We start from the raw sequence: 18,165 nt of genomic DNA on the forward strand, positions 1-18,165 counted from the left end.
CCATAATATGACTTCCTTTATCTATTTAATTTTAATTTGAAGTCACTGATCATTCCTAAATGATTTATTGATTTTAGTATCTTAAAAAATTAAAACCTACATTCTTACCAAGTTTCCAGATTTGTCACAGTTCAGCACAGCTAGTAGTATCACTGAACAAAACCCAGGAATAAATGATCATTGAGATTCACACTGTATTGTCAGTTTAATAGAAAATACTCCCTACAATGTGAATGCTTTGGCATTGTAGTTGGGAAACCTGTACCATGGGGGTGAGCACAGAATAAGACCCTGAATGGAACAGAAGAAATTCTGGGCAAAATGCTGATGTGTACGTATTAGATTTTTAAGATCCCAATCCTGCACACTTATTCCCATTTGTAGGCCTCACAGATGCAAGTAGACCCATTGACTATCAATATCATGCCAGTAAGGACATTCCTATCAGACCCCAAGTTAGCAAAGGAAGTGAGGTGAACACTCTACATTCAGCAACTACTCTAATGATATACTGTGAAAGGAGAACAAGAAGAGCACTACTTGCCCTGGCATAAGATCCACCACTGTGTGTGATGTTGATACAAGGGGTAGGGTTACAGGACAAAGAAGGTGTATGTACCTAACCCAGAGGTGGGCAAACTTTTTGGCCCCAGGGCCACATTGGGGTGCAGTACTGTATGGAGGGCCAGGTAGGGAAGACTGTGCCTCCCAACAGCCTGGCCCCCGCCCCCTATTGGCCCCCTCCCACTTTCCGCCCCCTGACTGTCCCCCTCAGAACCCCCGACCCATCCAACCCCCAGCCTGCTCCATGTCCCCTGACTTCCCCCTCCTGGGACCCCCCGCCCCAAGATCCCATCCCCTATCCAACCCCCCCTGCTTCCTGTCTCCTGACTGCCCCGCCCCCTATCCACACCCCCGCCCCGTGAAAGGCCTCCCGGGATTCCCACGCCCTATCCAACCCCCCCTGTTCCCCAGCCCCTGACTGCCCCAGAACCTCCGCCCCATCCAACTGCCCCCTGTTCCCTGTCCCCTGACTGCCTGCTGGGACCTCCCACCCCTAACCGCCCCCTGTTCCCTGCCCCCGACTGCCCCCCGGGACCCTCTACCCAACCCCTGCACCACCCTGCGTGCACGCCGCCCCCTTACCAGGCGCTCAGAGCAGCAGGAGCTCAAAGCCCTGCTGCCTGCACGGCAGCGTGGCTGTGGGGGAGGGGAGACAGCGGGGGAGGGGCCAGGGGCTAGCCTCCCAGGCCAGGAGCTCAGGGGCCAGGCAGGATGGTCCCGCAGGCCGTAGTTTGCCCACCTCTGACCTAACCCCACCAACCATCTTGATACTCAACAGATATCAGACGACAAAATGGTGCGTAAGGTACAATAGTACTGAACTGGTACAATTTGTATTACCATTAAGAGAAAATGAAGGCCTCTGAACAGTGTTTCTTTCCCTGCATTTACTAACATGGGCACTTGTGCCTTCTCCTGGCCATATCAACAGGTCATATTCATAGACTCCCCTAGTAGCCGAACATTCCTTCTGCTGATTACCTTTCCCATCTGCACTTCCCATACACAAACCAGATCTTCTTTCACCCTCCATCTGAGGCCTACTTAATGCTACCATCACATTAGCCCCCAACCCTGATCTGGTCCTGCATCACCTGAACAACTACAACTCTCCTAAGTGCAAAAACAGAAGCTGGATTTTCACAATCTCATTTTAAGTCCCTTAGAGTTCCATGCATGTAATGAGACAACTCCAAAATATCAGAGTTGGGAACCACCATAGGCATCTGAGAGGATAATTTAGTCCTCAGTTGAGTGATGGGCAAACTTCAATGGTTCACAGCCTGGATTAATTCTAAATATGTATAGGAACATCCAAAAGTTCCTCTGAATCATGAATTAACTGAATGTTCTGAGGATTCCACTCCTTCCCTTCCCCTTAAACTGCAAACCCTCCTTTCCAAGTCCCCACACAATCTCTTCCCCCAGCAAATTCCAGGCCCTCCCCCCATAGACACAACCACCTTTTTCAATAGGCTCCAGTACCTTTAACAGGTGTCAACACGTACTGAGGGAAGGCTCTGTACTGGCCTGCCTCTCTTCATAGTCTAGTGTCTTCTTCGGGTGGCAATCACTGCTCCCCTCTACTGGATTTAGAGAGCCAGCTGTTAGGCAAGTTACTCCCAATCCTTTTAATAGCAATGGGGCTAGCCTGCTCCTTCCTCTGCAGCCATCAGTAGGGTTGACCAATAAGTCTGCTCCCCAGCAATCTCCCTTTTGGTGGAAATTAATGTTTGGTCTTGTCTCTCTGGTGAAGAGACTCTCTCAAGGCATTTGGAACTTCCATGTTTGGTCCTCGCTGGAAACCAGAAGGGGTTGGGAGGGAAAACATTTACCCAAACAGACTCTCAAAACAGGTTCAGTTAAAGTTGGATTCTAAAATGGGCAAAGGTGGGTTTATTTTTTTATGTGAATGATAATCTAAACTTTGATTTGGCAGTATTCTAAACAATAGTTTGCACTTCTATAGCTCCTTCTAGCCAAGAAGCTCAGCCATTTACAAACTAATACATTTAGCCTCAGAATATACCTGTAGGGGTCTCACTTAACCTTTTCTTTGAGCACCCAGAGTTCTCACTGACATCAACTGAAGATATAGGTGCTCATCACCTCTGGAAGTCGCTCCCTGCTGCTTCAAGCCCAAATTAAGTGAAGAAATGTGAAAATCTAGGTGAAGGGTCGGATCTACAAAAAAACTTAGGCTCCTAAATCCCTATTTTCAGTCCACAACTCACTCATCCTATCTGCCTTATAACTTTCAGCCTAGTTGTTAGAACACTTGCCTGGGACCTAGGAGACTCAGGGTCCAGTCCTTCTGCTCCAATGATTCATTATTTATCCAGAGTGGGACAGTTTCAACAGGAGAGATGGAGGGTGTCAGACGACTGGGACATAGGCAGTCATGCCTAATGGTCAGTACAGGAGTGAGTAGCCAGGAATCAGAGCCCAGGGTCACAGCTGTAATCAGGAGTCCAAGCCTTAGGGTCAGAGCCTAGTTACCTGAAATGAAGCAAAGCTTGGGCTAAAGCTGGAGGAGGACAGGGGAAAGACAGAAAAGGACTGGAAACAAGTAGGCACTATCACAGCTGAACTACTGCTTCTGCTGAGATTAAGAGAAAGTGTGATTTCTCTTCCAACCAATCTGGCAGTGTAGCCAATCAGGCAGCCTACTATAGGCCAGCTGTGCTCATTGGATTGTCCAGAGACTGGGTCTGCTGCAGGAACCCATTCCTGACAAAAGGAGCCCCACATCAGAATAGCCTATAACTAAAGGTTATAGCACTCTCCTGCGTGGTAGGGGGTTTCCCCCACACTTTTCTGCCTGATGGGGAGAGAAGATTGAACAAGAAACTGAACTTGGATCTCCCACATCCCAGATAAGAGCTCTAACCACTAGGATAATCATCATAAATAGGGGTACCCCTTCCCCACCTTTATGTGGAGCAAGGCATATGCCTATCTCATTCCCACAAAAGAAATGCCTGACCTGCCTATGTTGTCTATTCTAGGTAGCAGGTGCCCATTTGTGGATCACTAAACAGAGCTAGGCACCTCTCTCTGAGAGGCACAGGGCTTAGCACACACCCTTCTCCTTGCCATGTCCCATTGGTTAGTCTCTCTGCCCAGCTTGATGGCTTTTGTGGATCACATTCTTAGACTCCTCTTCCCCCTCCCCCATGAATTGTACAGGGATCCTAGGTGCCTTACTCACCTTTGTTCCTGTGATTTTCTAGGCACCTAAAAGTTAGGTGCCCTGCCACTCAGCATTGCAACACTTAAGTCCTCTCACAGAGCCCACCCTAAATGACTTGTCTAAGGTCACAGGAACTCTGTGGCAGAGCCAGGAACAGCACTCACATATCCTGACTCCCAGAAGTACTTTAACCACAAGATTGAGAATCCTTCCTTCCTTCTTAAATATCACTAATGTATTCAGCTTGTTTCTCTTGTTCCATGTAAACACTATTGTCAACCAGATGAGTGGAAAAAAACCACCTGCCAGCTATTTCTTTCTGTTTGAAAGAATTTCTGGATATTAATTCTTCCTTTTCAGCACTGAAGGAATTAACACCAAGAATGCCTGTACTCTTTGTCCTTATGTAAAGGCAGTTGATATACATTCTTCCCCCGCCTACATAAGGAAGTTTAATGAGATTTGACAGCTGTGTTTGGTTAAAGGTCAAGCTCTGATTAGTGAATTAGCAGCGTACTCACCTCCCCACACACACACACCCACCAGATTTTTAATGACTATATATTGATTTGCCAGAAATAAGAGCTTTGGGCGGCACTTTTATTTTAATGAAGTTTTGCATAATTGCAAAACTGCACTGTCACACACAGTTACCTTCGTGCATGAAACTAAAGCAGGGGCAGGCAAACTTTTTGTCCCGAGGGCCACATCTGGAAATAGAAATTATATGGCGGGCCATGAATGCTCACAAAATTGGTGTTGGGGTGCAAGAGGGGGTGAGGACTCTGGTGGGGGTGTGGGCTCCAGGGTGGGTCCAGAAAAGAAGTTCAGGGTGCAGGAGGAGACTCAAGGTTGGAGCGGGATGCCAGGGTGAGGGGGCGCTGAGAGCTCCGGCTGGGAGTGCAGGCGAGTGCTCTGGGCTGGGATTGATGGGTTCAGTGGGCGGAAGGGGGATCAGGTGATTGGGGCATGGGGAGAGGCTCAGGGGTGCAGGCTCCGGGCAACACTTATCTCAAGCGGCTCCCAGAAGCAGTGGCATGTACCTTCTCTGGCTCCTACATGAGGCGCAGCCCAGCAGCTCTGCACGCTGCTCCATCTGCAGGCACAGCCCTTGCAGCTCCCATTGGCTGCGGGTCCCAGCCAATGGGAGCTGCAGGGGTGGCACTTGGGATGGCAGCAGTGTGCAGAGCGGAGGCCCCTGGCTGCCCCTACATGTAGGAGCCAGAGGGGAGGCCCATGACGCTGCTTCTGGGAGCCGCGTGGCGAGACACCCAACCCTGCTCCCCAGCTGGCGAGCCGGAGGGGGCCATGCCGCTACTTCTGGGAGTCACGTGGAGTGGCCCTCAACCCTGCTTCCCGGCTGGAGCGCCGGAGCAGGACAAGCCCCAGACCCCGCTCCGCAGTGGGAGCTCGCAGGCCAGATTAAAATGGCTGGCAGGCTGGATGCGGCCCATGGACTGTAGTTTGCTCACCCCTGAACTAAAGGGTTAGGTGCCTAGCTAGCTATTTGCATGCACAGTTACCGGATTTGTATGTTTTTAATCACTGTAATTGTGCATTTAAATGTAGGTGCACAGACCTCAGGCTGCCCTTTCTGGAAATTTGATCAAAAATGTTTTCCACCGCTATATCCAAGATGTTTCATGTTTCACAGCTACAAGAAAATAGTAAACATCTAGTGGTTGTTCTCTATGCAAAAGGGATGTGTAATATTTGCCATATAAAATCCCAGGAGAGTACTGCAATCTCTAAACCTCTGCAGAATTGATTTTTAGATTTGGATCATGTAAACCAATGGGAATAAAAGGGTTACAGTAGAATAAATGTATAACATTCTGCACTAAATCAAACTATGCTGGAATGTAACAGTTGCTGCCTTGCTGAGTATCAGAGCTATTTGCTGATGCAGCTCACTGCATCTGAACTCCCACAAGGGAGACATTCCAAGAGCTCTGTGTTCAAGCATGTCTTGGATGAAATCCATAAAAGAGCAGACATGAGCCTAGTAATAAATCCTAGAGACATACATGCTGGTGCCATGACATGATATGATATCAGTACTGCTGTACATAGTCACAACTAAAAGGATAATGAAGGAAATCTAGGAGATTTCCAATTATATTTTTTCTTTTCAGTTAAAACTGATTAAAGCAGCAAACAAGCCAGTTAGAAACAACTTTTACAGTTAACACTAAAACCTGGCCATTCATTATCAGTAATTAGTATTTAATATTGGTAAAAAAAAGATTCATTTTTACAGGGGGGAAAAAGCAAACACATAATGACCAAAATGCTAATAAAAGACAGACACTGTAGTCTTTATATACACATAGGGCTCAGACTCCTGCAATCTGCTGAGTGCCCTCAGCTCTCACTGAAGTAAATGGGAATTGAGGGTAATTATCTAGTATTTCTCAAAATTGGCCAGCACCTTGCAGGTATAGGCTCAATAATGCCCCTGTAAGTCAGGGGGCATTTTGCATGCTTAATAACTGAAAAGTTGCAGCCCCATCTTTCAAGGCACCAAGTTGACCAACGTTGAGGGCTCTCAGCCCTTTGCAATATTAGGTTCTAATATTAGATAATAATAAACAAAGGATTTTTCCTCAAGTTGGAAAAGTAAGATGCATAGTCTGTCCCAATGTCATCAGTACCATCACTGCTGCTGCTTGCACAGATTGTCGGTGCTTGAATCATCCATGTCATTGTCAGTAACACAGTATTCTTTTCCCCTCCCATCCCCAGGTAGCTCCTGGGGGCAGAGTCTGCTGACAGAGTAATGCACAACCATCACATCATGAAACTGTTGCCTACCCAAGAAGTATATTCTGCAAAACCCCACCAAGCAGCATGTAATTTTAAGAGACACAGAAACATAAGTAGGCAAATGTTTAAAAATGAATCGATTTGCTTTAAAAATCAGCTGTTTGAAAACTTAAATCACTAACAGCATGCATATGTAAACTTCACAAATAAATGGATTTTAATGGTGAACTGAAAAAAAGTTTCCACCTTCCCTTGTCCTGAATTCCATAGAATGTGTTTCCCTTGCAAATGTTAACATTGCTAATACCTAAATAGTTCAAGGAGCTTCAATCCTTACACTGCTTTAAATATTAGGATGCCATTACCTGTAGCAGAAGAAACACAAAACCTTTAACTCAAAAGCAGTTAACAGTTAAGCAAAGGAAAGCCTGATTTTCAATACGTTTTCTGATACATTTGCACCAAATTCTTCTTTTTTTGGGAGGGTGAGGGGGGGAGTAGTCCATTTGACTTCACTGTTACTCATGTGAGTTTACATGAGCAAGATTCGATCTTTTATTTGTAATTTTTAAGTCAATATATGTACTTGGTCATTCTTAAGGAGCAATGGCTCCATGATGGGGACAGATCAACATTGACTATTTGCACATCCAGGCACATTTCCTGTCTCTTTTCACGACATGATGGTACTAGCAGTGGTATCGTAATGCACTTAGGTTGTATGCACTGGGAATAGTGGTATGCAGATTTCAGGCTGGAAGTCAATCTCTCAGTTCTATTATGGAAATGGTAGAAGATTCAATGTCCTTATCCTGAAGTTCTTGATAAGCCTGCAGGAGGCAAAAAGCACCCACTTGGGGGTCCCAGAGCCTCCGCACAGCTCTCCGAACTTCCCTCCTGCCAATGACTGTGCAGGAACTATGCTCCCACTTGCCCTCCATCCCCTCCCAAATCAGTTGCATCACATCACATCCCCGCCCGCCTGCTGCCCTCTTTTGGGACTGGTAGATTTTACAGCTACACAGGGGAATTGCTGCTGGTGCTCAGTAGTAATTTAACCTTGCAGACCTATGGGGAGTGGGACTGCTTCTCCCTCTTCAAAGCAGCAAAGCCCCAACCTCATGAGAAAACTGTGGCCTCACTGTTTTCCCACTACCATGGTTTTGATCCATCATATTGCATTTGACTTCATACAGTGGAGGGCAGCATATAGCCCTATATCTGCAATATATCCTCGGAAGAGCAAGATTAACTTGCCAAATACATGTTCAGTCAGCTTTATCAAAACTGGTGTAATGTCAGAGGAGGGGAAAGTAGTCATAGACAGACATATTTGTAATTCATTTCAAAATGAATTGAGTAGCAACAACGAAATCTCTCAAACAGTATTTAGTGCATTCAATACATGAGTTTTTTTAAACAAAATCCAAGCATTTATGTCATCAGTCTTTTCGCACTTCATTCTATTAACTATAGAAACACTAAAATGTTTCCCAACTTTTTTTTTTAAAGTAGGACAACAGTTACCTTGATTTAATAATAGATTTTGTAAGATCTGATTAATTTTTAATTTGTAACACACCTACATTTCACAGTGGTAATCATATAATCCAGATAATCTTCAAATAATCTGTTGATGGCCCTTAACCTAGACTGCACTGTGTTATATTCAGTGCTTCTGTCTGTTCAGGAAGTTATTTTTAATGACATGCTTGGAAAAACAAACTCCATGGTAAATAAAGACGAAGGCATATGTTTTTCATGTGGTTAAAGTAAATAATCAAATGACAGAATCAGAAATGTTAATATTTTTGTATTCCTAACAAAAGGGCCTCTGTCATATTCCATTGGTTGAAGAAAATCATAGGTTATGTTATATTATAATTCACTTTTTCTACTTAGTGGTACTTAAATTTCAGGGCAAGTGAAAAGGATAATTGGCCAGGTGATGAGAATTATCTCATTGTTTACAATTAATCTCTCTTCCCTTTTTCAGACCAGACACATACAGCCAAGGTGGCCTAATTACCTGGATGTATGAGGGCTTCTGACAGTGCTATATAGTAGCAAACCTAAGAGCGATTAATTTTTTTTTTAAAGTGTTTAGAAATATAACACTGAATAGCATATTAAAAATAGGGAGAAAAGTCATGGTTTTGTTGGCATCAAAACCTGAATAATTTTTTTTTTAAATAAAGAGAGGGGAAAAAGTTACAAAAATAATTGCCTTTTTTAGTAGTCTGAATTTTGCTATTAATTTCCATAATTATAATGTGCTCAATTAATGTTACTGAATTTTTTTGCGATTTAATTTGTTTCTTGGATAAGAATTTCAGCAACTTTGTTGAAAAAGTTTTATCAGTAGTTTTATCACTCTACACTTTTAAAAAACTATCACTTTTTGACTCAGATTTCTAGATATGTCTGGGAATTTATTTCCCTGACATGAGTAATAGAATGGCAATGGCAAGATTCTGTAAATTCTATGGCAGTCCTATTACATAAGAAGATCTATAATTCTGATTACCCATTTCTAGTAATAGAATTCCAGCAGCTGATGATCACATAGTTCTTCTAGTTTATCACAGTGATCTGATCATTTGTATGACTAATGCAACTAGAGCAAGTACGCACACACACACACACACACAGGAAAGACCAGCTGCTTGTTACAAGGCGATGACTTTGGATCATCCATGAAAGTTACTCTTGATCATGAACATGCAAGAGCAGTATTAAACAATTATTTTAATTTGCTCCTTTAGCTTCGTTATGTAAAAGTGTTTGCACAGGACCAGTGGAGAGGGAATGACATGAGGCCAATGAACAAGAAAAGAAGATTTGAGAAGACACAGAAAACAGTTAAAATTTAGAAGGTATAAGTTATTCATCTGTGGAAAGCCATTCTGGAAAGGAAGAGTTGAAAGAAAATGAGATAGAATAAGAGACCTTAATGGAGCCTTACATAATTACATAGGCTTAATGGACCATAAAAAAAAAACCCCAAAAAACAACCAATAGTTCTTTCTCCTGGAAAGACTATTAAAGCTGGCTAACATACAGCTAATTGCCTGACTATTGTAGTTTCCCCTCTTTTGCACTCCACTCTTTCACTCACTCCTCTCTGCCCCCCTCCATCCGCATGTACCCACATTTTCAGCTGCCTTTGGAACCTAAGAACATAAGAACGGCCATACTGGGTCAGACCAAAGGTCCATCTAGCCCAGTATCCTGTCTTCTGACAGTGGCCAATGCCAGGTGCCCCAGGGGGAATGAACAGAAGAGGTAATCATCAAGTGATCCATACCCTGTCACCCATTTCCTGCTTCTTGTAAACAAAGGCTAGGGACACCATCCCTGCCCTTCCTGGCTAATAGCCATTGATGGACCATTAATTTATCTAGTTCTTTTTGAACCCTGTTATAGTCTTGGCCTTCACAACATCCTCTGGCAAGGAGTTCCACAAGGTGACTATGCGCTGTGTGAAAAAAATACTTCCTTTTGTTTGTTTTAAACCTGCTGCCTATTAATTTCATTTGGTGACCCCTAGTTCTTGTGTTATGAGAAGGAGTAAATAACACTTCCTTATTTACTTTCTCCACACCAGTCATGATTTTATAGACCTCTATCATACCCCGCCTTAGACGTTCTCTTTTTCCGAGCTGAAAAGTCACAGTTTTATTAATCTCTCCTCAAATGGCAGCCATTCCATACCCTTAATCTTTTTGTTGCCCTTTTCTGAACCTTTTCCCAATTCCAAATAGATCTTCTTTGAGATGGGGCAACCATATCTGCACACAGAATTCAAGATGTAGGCATACCATGGATTTATATAGAGGCAATATGATATTTTCTGTTTTATTTATCTATCCCTTTCTTAACGATTCCCAACATTGTTTGCTTTTTTGACTGCTGCTGCACACTGAGTGGGTGTTTTCAGAAAATAAAGAGCAGCCTTCCCGCGTCCCTGGGTGGGCATGGATTGTGCTCTGGGCTACCCTGTTTTATGTAAAAACTCTCAAAAACTTTCTGCCCTAAAGGTTTTCAAGGCTCTAGTTTCCTTTGATGGCCAAAGGAAACACAATATCCTCAAGCAAGGATGCCAAGAATCTGCAGAGGATCTGACTGCTGGAAGAAAAGGAGTATAGCAGTCAGACCAGGTATAGGTCCTTTTGGCTGCAAACTACTGACAATAGAAACTGCTCTTTTTGGCAGTTTCCACAGTATGCATCTGATGAAGTGAGCTGTAGCTCACGAAAGCTCATGCTCAAATAAATTGGTTAGTCTCTAAGGTGCCACAAGTACTCCTTTTCTTTTTGCTCTTTTAGGATTACCAGAGTAACAGATACACATGCTACTACTTCAGCACTGGTACTCCCAGGCATACAAAGGCCAGTCAAGTTCTTCCTCCACAGATATCAACAAACAATAAGATCCAGACACTGGGATGTGAATGTTCTTTCAGCTCATATCTGGCCTTGCATCACAGGATAAATGGGAAGAGGAAAACTTTCAATTTGAGATTACAAAATAAAATTCTTCCCCTCATCCTTATTACCAAATTGCTTCTAACAGACCATGTCAGTGGATCTAGAATATATTCAGAAACTCTGGTATCTAAGGGCATGGCTACACTTGCAGACGTAGAGTGCTGTGAACCAGCCCTTGGAGAGCGCAGTAAGGAAAGCGCTGCTGTGTGTTCACACTATCAGATTCAAGCGCACTGGTGTGGCCACATTAGCAGCTCTTACAATGCCACAGAGAGCAGTGCATTGTGGTAGCTATCCCAGCATGCACGTGGCTGCAACGTGCTTTTCAAATGGGGGGTGGGATGAGGTGGAGTGTAACAGGGAGTGTGTTGTGTGTATGTGGGGGGGAGAGAGCATGTCAGCATGCCATCTTGTAAGTTCAGACAGCAGCAGATCTCCCTTCCCCCTACCCCCTCTCTCTCACACTCACAGCTGCAGCATTCCACAGTAATGGTTGCTTTATCCCGGAGCAGATAAGCATGCCGGCTGTCAGAAACAGAGCTTTGAAAGGGCATATCCACATTCCTGTGGCCGATTCCAAAACAATGAGAAGAGTGGCCACTTGACTTAAGGGGATGATGGGACGTTTCCGGAGGCTGATCAGAACGCAGTAATGCAACACCTCGTTCACACTGACGCTGGGGCGTTTCAGCCGAGGCGCAGCAAACTTTATGCTTCTCATGGAGGTGGATTACCAGGAGCGCTCCAGCTTCAGAGTCCAGGCGCTCTAAGTGCCTTGCCAGTGTGGACGGGTCGGGATTTAGGGCACCTGGGGCTGCTTTAATGTGCTCTAACTTGCAAGTGTAGCCAAGCCCTATGTCTTTATCAAAGTCCTCTCTGACCAAAAAGTCTTGAGCATTTACAAGACTCCTTTGAAACGAAGAGGAGACAGAAGAAACGGAAATTCTGCCTAGCCCTTGATCTTGGTTCACGCAATAGGTCAAGTAAACCAGGTTCATTTTGATCCAAGAAGTTGCTCCTCGTGGCCTTTCTGTACTGATCTGATTAATGATTGAGTATAGACCATCAGGATACTCAGGTGGTGGTGCAACAAGACAGTAAAACAAGCAGATTACACTGTGTTCTAGCTGCTATAGTGTAACCTTTAACAGGTAACTGCATTTTGTTTCCCTACCCCCAGCCTTCTGCTCTAAGAATCCAGAGTCAAGTGGACAAGGATCTGAACAACTGATTGGGGGAAAGGAGGCAAGAATGATGACAGGCCAAAAGATTGTTTTAATAGATAGAGAAACAAAACACTTAGTCAGAAAGCTTACTGAATCTAATGGTCTTCAAGCATGCACAACATGTTTGTCATGAGTACAGTAAAAGTTAGCTCCTTCACCTGTTGCCAGCATTATCTGTCTTCATTAACTCTTTTCCTCTACTCTGAGCCCTGGTCTACACTAGGAGTTGAAGTCGAATTTAGCAGCGTTAAATCGATTTAACCTGCACCCGTCCACACGACGAAGCCCTTTTTATCGATTTAAAGGGCTCTTAAAATCGATTTCCTTACTCCAGCCGCGACAAGGGGATTAGCGCTGAAATCAGCCTTGCTGATTTGGGGTACTGTGGACACAATTAGACGGTATTGGCCTCCGGGAGCTATCCCAAAGTGCTCCATTGTGACCGCTCTGGACAGCACTCTTGACTCAGATGCACTGGCCAGGTAGATAGGAAAAGGCCTCGCAAACTTTTGAATTTCAATTTCCTGTTTGGCCAGCATGGCAAGCTGCAGGTGACCATGCAGAGTTCACCAGCAGAGGTGACCATGATGGAGTCCCAGAATCGCAAAAGAGTTCCAGCATGGACCGAACGGGAGGTACGGGATCTGATCGCTGTGTGGGGAGAGGAATCCATGCTATCAGAACTACGTTCCAGTTTTCGAAATGCCAAAACATTTCTCAAAATCTCCCAGGGCATGAAGGACAGAAGCCATAACAGGAACCCCAAGCATTGCCGCGTGAAACTTAAGGAGTTGAGGCAAGCCTACAAGAAAACCAAAGAGGCGAACGGCCACTCCAGGTCAGAGCCCAAAACATGCTGCTTCAATGATGAGCTGCATGCCATTTTAGGGGGTTCAGCCACCACTACCCCAGCTGTGTTGTTTGACTCCTTCAATGGAGATGGAGGCAACACAGAAGCAGGTTTTGGGGACGAGGAAGATGATGATGATGAGGTTGTAGATAGCTCACAGCAAGCAAGCGGAGAAACCGGTTTTCCCGACAGCCAGGAACGGTTTCTCACCCTGGACCTGGAGCCAGTACCCCCCGAATGCACCCAAGGCTGCCTCCCGGAACCGCCAGGCGGAAAAGGGACCTCTGGTGAGTGTACCTTTTAAAATACTATACATGGTTTAAAAGCAAGCATGTTTAATGATTAATTTGCCCTGGCATTCGTGACTCTCCTGGATATACTCCCAAAGCCTTTGCAAAAGGTTTCTGGGGAGGGCAGCCTTATTCCATCCACCATGGTAGGACACTTTACCACTCCAGGCCAGTAGCACTCAGGAATCTTTGCAGAACAAAGCATTGCAGTGTATGTTTGCTGGCATTCAAACAACATACGTTCTTTATCTCTCGGTTATCCTCAGGAGAGTGATATCATTCATGGTCACCTGGTTGAAATAGGGTGCTTTTCTTAAGGGGACATTCAGAGGTGCCCATTCCTGCTGGGCTGTTTGCCTGTGGCTGAACAGAAATGTTCCCACTGTTAGCCATGGGGTGGGGGGGAGGGGGGAAGGTCTAGCCACGTGCTGGGAGGAGGCAAAATGCAACCTTGGAACAAAAGCACATGTGCTATGTATGTAATGTTAACAGCAAGGTTTACCGTGAAAGACAGTGTACCCATTGTTCTACAAAATGTATCTTTTTAAATACCACTGTCCCTTTTTTTTCCCTCCACCAGCTGCATATGTTTCAAGGATCACAGGATCGTCTCCTTCCCAGAGGCTAGCGAAGATTAGAAGGCGAAAAAAACCACACTCGCGATGAAATGTTCTCTGAGCTCATGCTGTCATCCAACACTGACAGAGCACAGACAAATGCGTGGAGGCAGACAATGTCAGAGTGCAGGAAAGCACAAAATGACCGGGAGGAGAGGTGGCGGGCTGAAGAAAGTGGCAGGCTGAAGAGAGGGCTGAAGCTGAAAGGTGGTGGCAGCGTGATGAGAGGAGGCAGGATTCAATGCTGAGGCTGCTGGAGGATCAAACTAATATGATCCAGCGTATGGTTGAGCTGCAGGAAAGGCAGCAGGAGCACAGACCACCACTACAGCCCCTGTGTAACCAACCGCCCTCCTCCCCAAGTTCAATACCCTCCTCACCCAGACGCCCAAGAACGCGGTGGGGGGGCCTCTGGCCACCCAGCCACTCCACCCCTGAGGATTGCCCAAGCAACAAAAGGCTGGCATTCAATAAGGTTTAAAGTTTTAAACTTTTAAAGTGCTGTGTGGTCTTGTCCTTCCCTCCTCCACCACCCCTCCTGGGCTACCGTGGTAGTTATCCCCCTATTTGTGTGATGAATTAATAAAGAATGCATGAATGTGAAGCAACAATGACTTTATTGCCTCTGAAAGCGGTGATCGAAGAGTGGAGGGGAGGGTGGTTAGCTTACAGGGAAGTAGAGTGAACCAAGGGGGCGGGTTTTCATCAAGAAACAAACAGAACTTTCACACCGTAGCCTGGCCAGTCATGAAACTGGTTTTCAAAGCTTCTCTGATGCGCACCACGCCCTCCTGTGCTCTTCTAACCACCCTGGTGTCTGACTGTGTGTAACCAGCAGCCAGGCGATTTGCCTCAACCTCCCAACCCGCCATAAACGTCTCCCCCTTACTCTCACAGATATTGTGGAGTGCACAGCAAGCAGTAATAACAGTGGGAATATTAGTTTTGCTGAAGTCTAACCGAGTCAGTAAACTGCACCAGCGTGCTTTTAAACGTCCAAATGCACATTCGACCACCATTCTGCACTTGCTCAGCCTGCAGTTGAACAACTCCTGACTACTGTCCAGGGTGCCTGTGTATGGCTTCATGAGCCATGGCACTAAGGGGTAGGCTGGGTCCCCAAGGATAACTATAGGCATTTCAACATCCCCAACGGTTATTTTCTGGTCTGGAAAGTAAGTCCCTTCCTGCAGCTTTTGAAACAGACCAGAGTTCCTGAAGATGCGAGCGTCATGTACCTTTCCCGGCCATCCAACGTTGATGTTGGTGAAACGTCCCTTGTGATCCACCAGTGCTTGCAGCACTATTGAAAAGTACCCCTTGCCGTTTATGTACTCACCGGCTAATGCTCCGGTGCCAAGATAGGGATATGGGTTCCGTCTATCACCCCACCACAGTTAGGGAATCTCATTGCAGCAAAGCCATCCACTATGACCTGCACATTTCCCAGGGTCACCACCCTTGATATCAGCAGTTCTTTGTTTGTGTTGGCTACTTGCATCACAGCAGCCCCCACAGTAGATTTGCCCACTCCAAATTGATTCCCGACTGACCAGTAGCTGTCTGGCGTTGCAAGCTTCCACAGGGGTATTGCCACTTGCTTCTCAACTGTGAGGGCTGCTCTCATCTTGGTATTCTTGCGCTTCAGGGCAGGGGAAAGCAAGTCACAAAGTTCCATGAAAGTGCCCTTACGCATGCGAAAGTTTCGCAGCCACTGGGAATAGTCCCAGACCTGCAACACTATGCGGTCCCTCCAGTCTGTGCTTGTTTCCTGGGCCCAGAATCAGCATTCCACCGCATGAGCCTGCCCCATTAGCACCATGATGCCCACATTGCCAGGGCCCGTGCTTTGAGAGAAGTCTGTGTCCATGTCCTCATCACCCTCGTCACCGTGCTGACGTCGCCTACTCGCCCTGTATCGCTTTGCCAGGTTCTGGTGCTGCATATACTGCTGGATACTGCGCGTGGTGTTTAATGTGCTCCTAATTGCCAAAGTGATCTGAGCGGGCTCCATGCTTGCCGTGGTATGGCGTCTGCACAGAAAAAAGGCGTGGAACGATTGTCTGCCATTGCCCTGAGGGAGGGGCGACTGATGACATGGCTTACAGGGTTGGCTTACAGGGAATTAAAATCAACAAAGGGGGTGGCTTTGTGAGAAACTGAATGGCCCCCTCAAGGATAGAACTCAAAACTGGGTTTAGCAGGCCGTTGATTTCACAGAGGGAGGAAGGGAGTGGAGGAGAAAATGAATACAAAACAAATCTGGTCTATTTCTTGTTTTGAGCCACTTCATCTATCTTTATACATCTTGCTGGTAGCAGACTGTGCAGTATGACCGCTAGCCCTCATCATCTCCTGGGTGCTCGGCAGAAGACGGTGCGGTATGACAACTGGCCATCGTCTTCTGCTAGCTGCAGATTAAAAGACAGCGCACTGCCGGTAGGACTCAATCACCATGAGACGAAACAAGGGAAATGACCTGGCTGAGTCACTCCCATGTTTGCCCAGGTGCCCAGTTAAAAGAGCACCCAGGACTACGTCGATGACGGCTACTAATCATACTGCACTGTGTGCTGCCAAAAGGCAATAAACTGCTGCTGTGTAGCAATGCACTACCATGTCTGCCAGCACCCAGGAGACGTACAGTGACGGTGAGCTGAGCGGGCTCCATGCTTGCCGTGGTATGATGTCTGCACAGATAACTCAAGAAAAAACGTGCAAAATGATTGTCTGCCATTGCTTTCACGGAGGGAGAGAGGGAACGGGGGCTTGACGATATGTACCCAGAACCACCCGCGACAATGTTTTAGCCCCAGCAGGCACTGGGATTTCTACCCAGAATTCAAATGGGCGGCAGAGACTGCGGGAACTGTGGGATAGCCACCCACAGTGCCACGCTCCGGAAGTCGATGGTTGCCTCGGTACTGTGGACACACTCCGCCGACTACATGCACTTAGAGCATTTGTGTGGGGACACACACAATCGACTGTATGAAAACGCTTTTTACAAAACCGACTTCTACAAATTTGACCTAATTTCGTAGTGTAGACATACCCTGAGCCTCTCCCAGCAAGAACCAGCTTCATGGATGAGGAGCCAGTGGAGAATTAACACTGCCACTAGAGGAAGAAGTCTGCTTCTGCTGGCATTGTTGGTAGCTTTGCGTTGATGAGGTGTACCTTCACAACTCCCATGTTCCCTTGCAAAGTATAGAGTTTCATGCACCAAACAAATATGTCTATTCAAACAGCTTCCTGGCCTGTTGGCACTCACGCGTCACTCCACCACCACATGAAGTGCTCCAACCGCTGGCCACTTTAGCCACCTTTAACTGGATCTTAGAGAAGGATGAGGGGCGAATAAGTCCATCAGTTGAAGCCCGCACCCCAAACCCCTCCTGCACCCCTCACCCCAACTCCATGCCCTGAGCCCCCTGCCACACCTTGCACCCCTCCTGCACCCCCAACCCCCTTCCCTGAGCCGCCTCGTACACCCCGCACCTCTTCTGTGTCCCAACCCTTTGCCCTGAGCCCCTTCCTGCACACCACACCCCCTCCCACACCCTGCACTCCCTCCCACACCCCAACCCCCTGCTCCAGCCCTACATTCACAGCCCTGCAAGCAATTTCCCCACCCCGCTTGGGCCAAAAAGTTTGCCTACCCCTGTTCTAGCTATATGCTTGTGCTGTTTTTTATAGGCATTGGTTGAAATGATCTTATCTCCATACAGAATAAACTGAATACATTACATAGTTTGGCACTATATATTTTCTTAATAGATTTTTCAGATATCTGCTGAAAGAAAACCTGGCTATCGCTAATCTGCAGAAGTTCTTATGTTCTGTCTCTTTCGCAGCACAAATATCTATTGGCATTTGAACATTCATAGCCACAGTCAAAGGCATGGTAGAACAAAGTGACGTTAGCAAAAGGGACTTCTCAGAGGAAAGATGGTACATGCAGATTTGGGAAGGCTGCTCATCTACATTAAACATGTTTTGGCATGTGTGTCAAATGAAACTTGTTAACAGGCATAATGTCATCAGAACACATCATTATGACTATAGCTGCATAATCACAGATGTACATCAAATTGTAGAAAATACATAATAAAGATGCTAAGGGCAAGATTCTTGGCCAGCAGCTTGTCCTGAGCTTCTATGTCAAA

Source organism: Eretmochelys imbricata, chromosome 5 (genome assembly GCF_965152235.1).
Source record: "Eretmochelys imbricata isolate rEreImb1 chromosome 5, rEreImb1.hap1, whole genome shotgun sequence".
In the NCBI taxonomy this organism is placed as follows: Eukaryota; Metazoa; Chordata; order Testudines; family Cheloniidae; genus Eretmochelys; species Eretmochelys imbricata.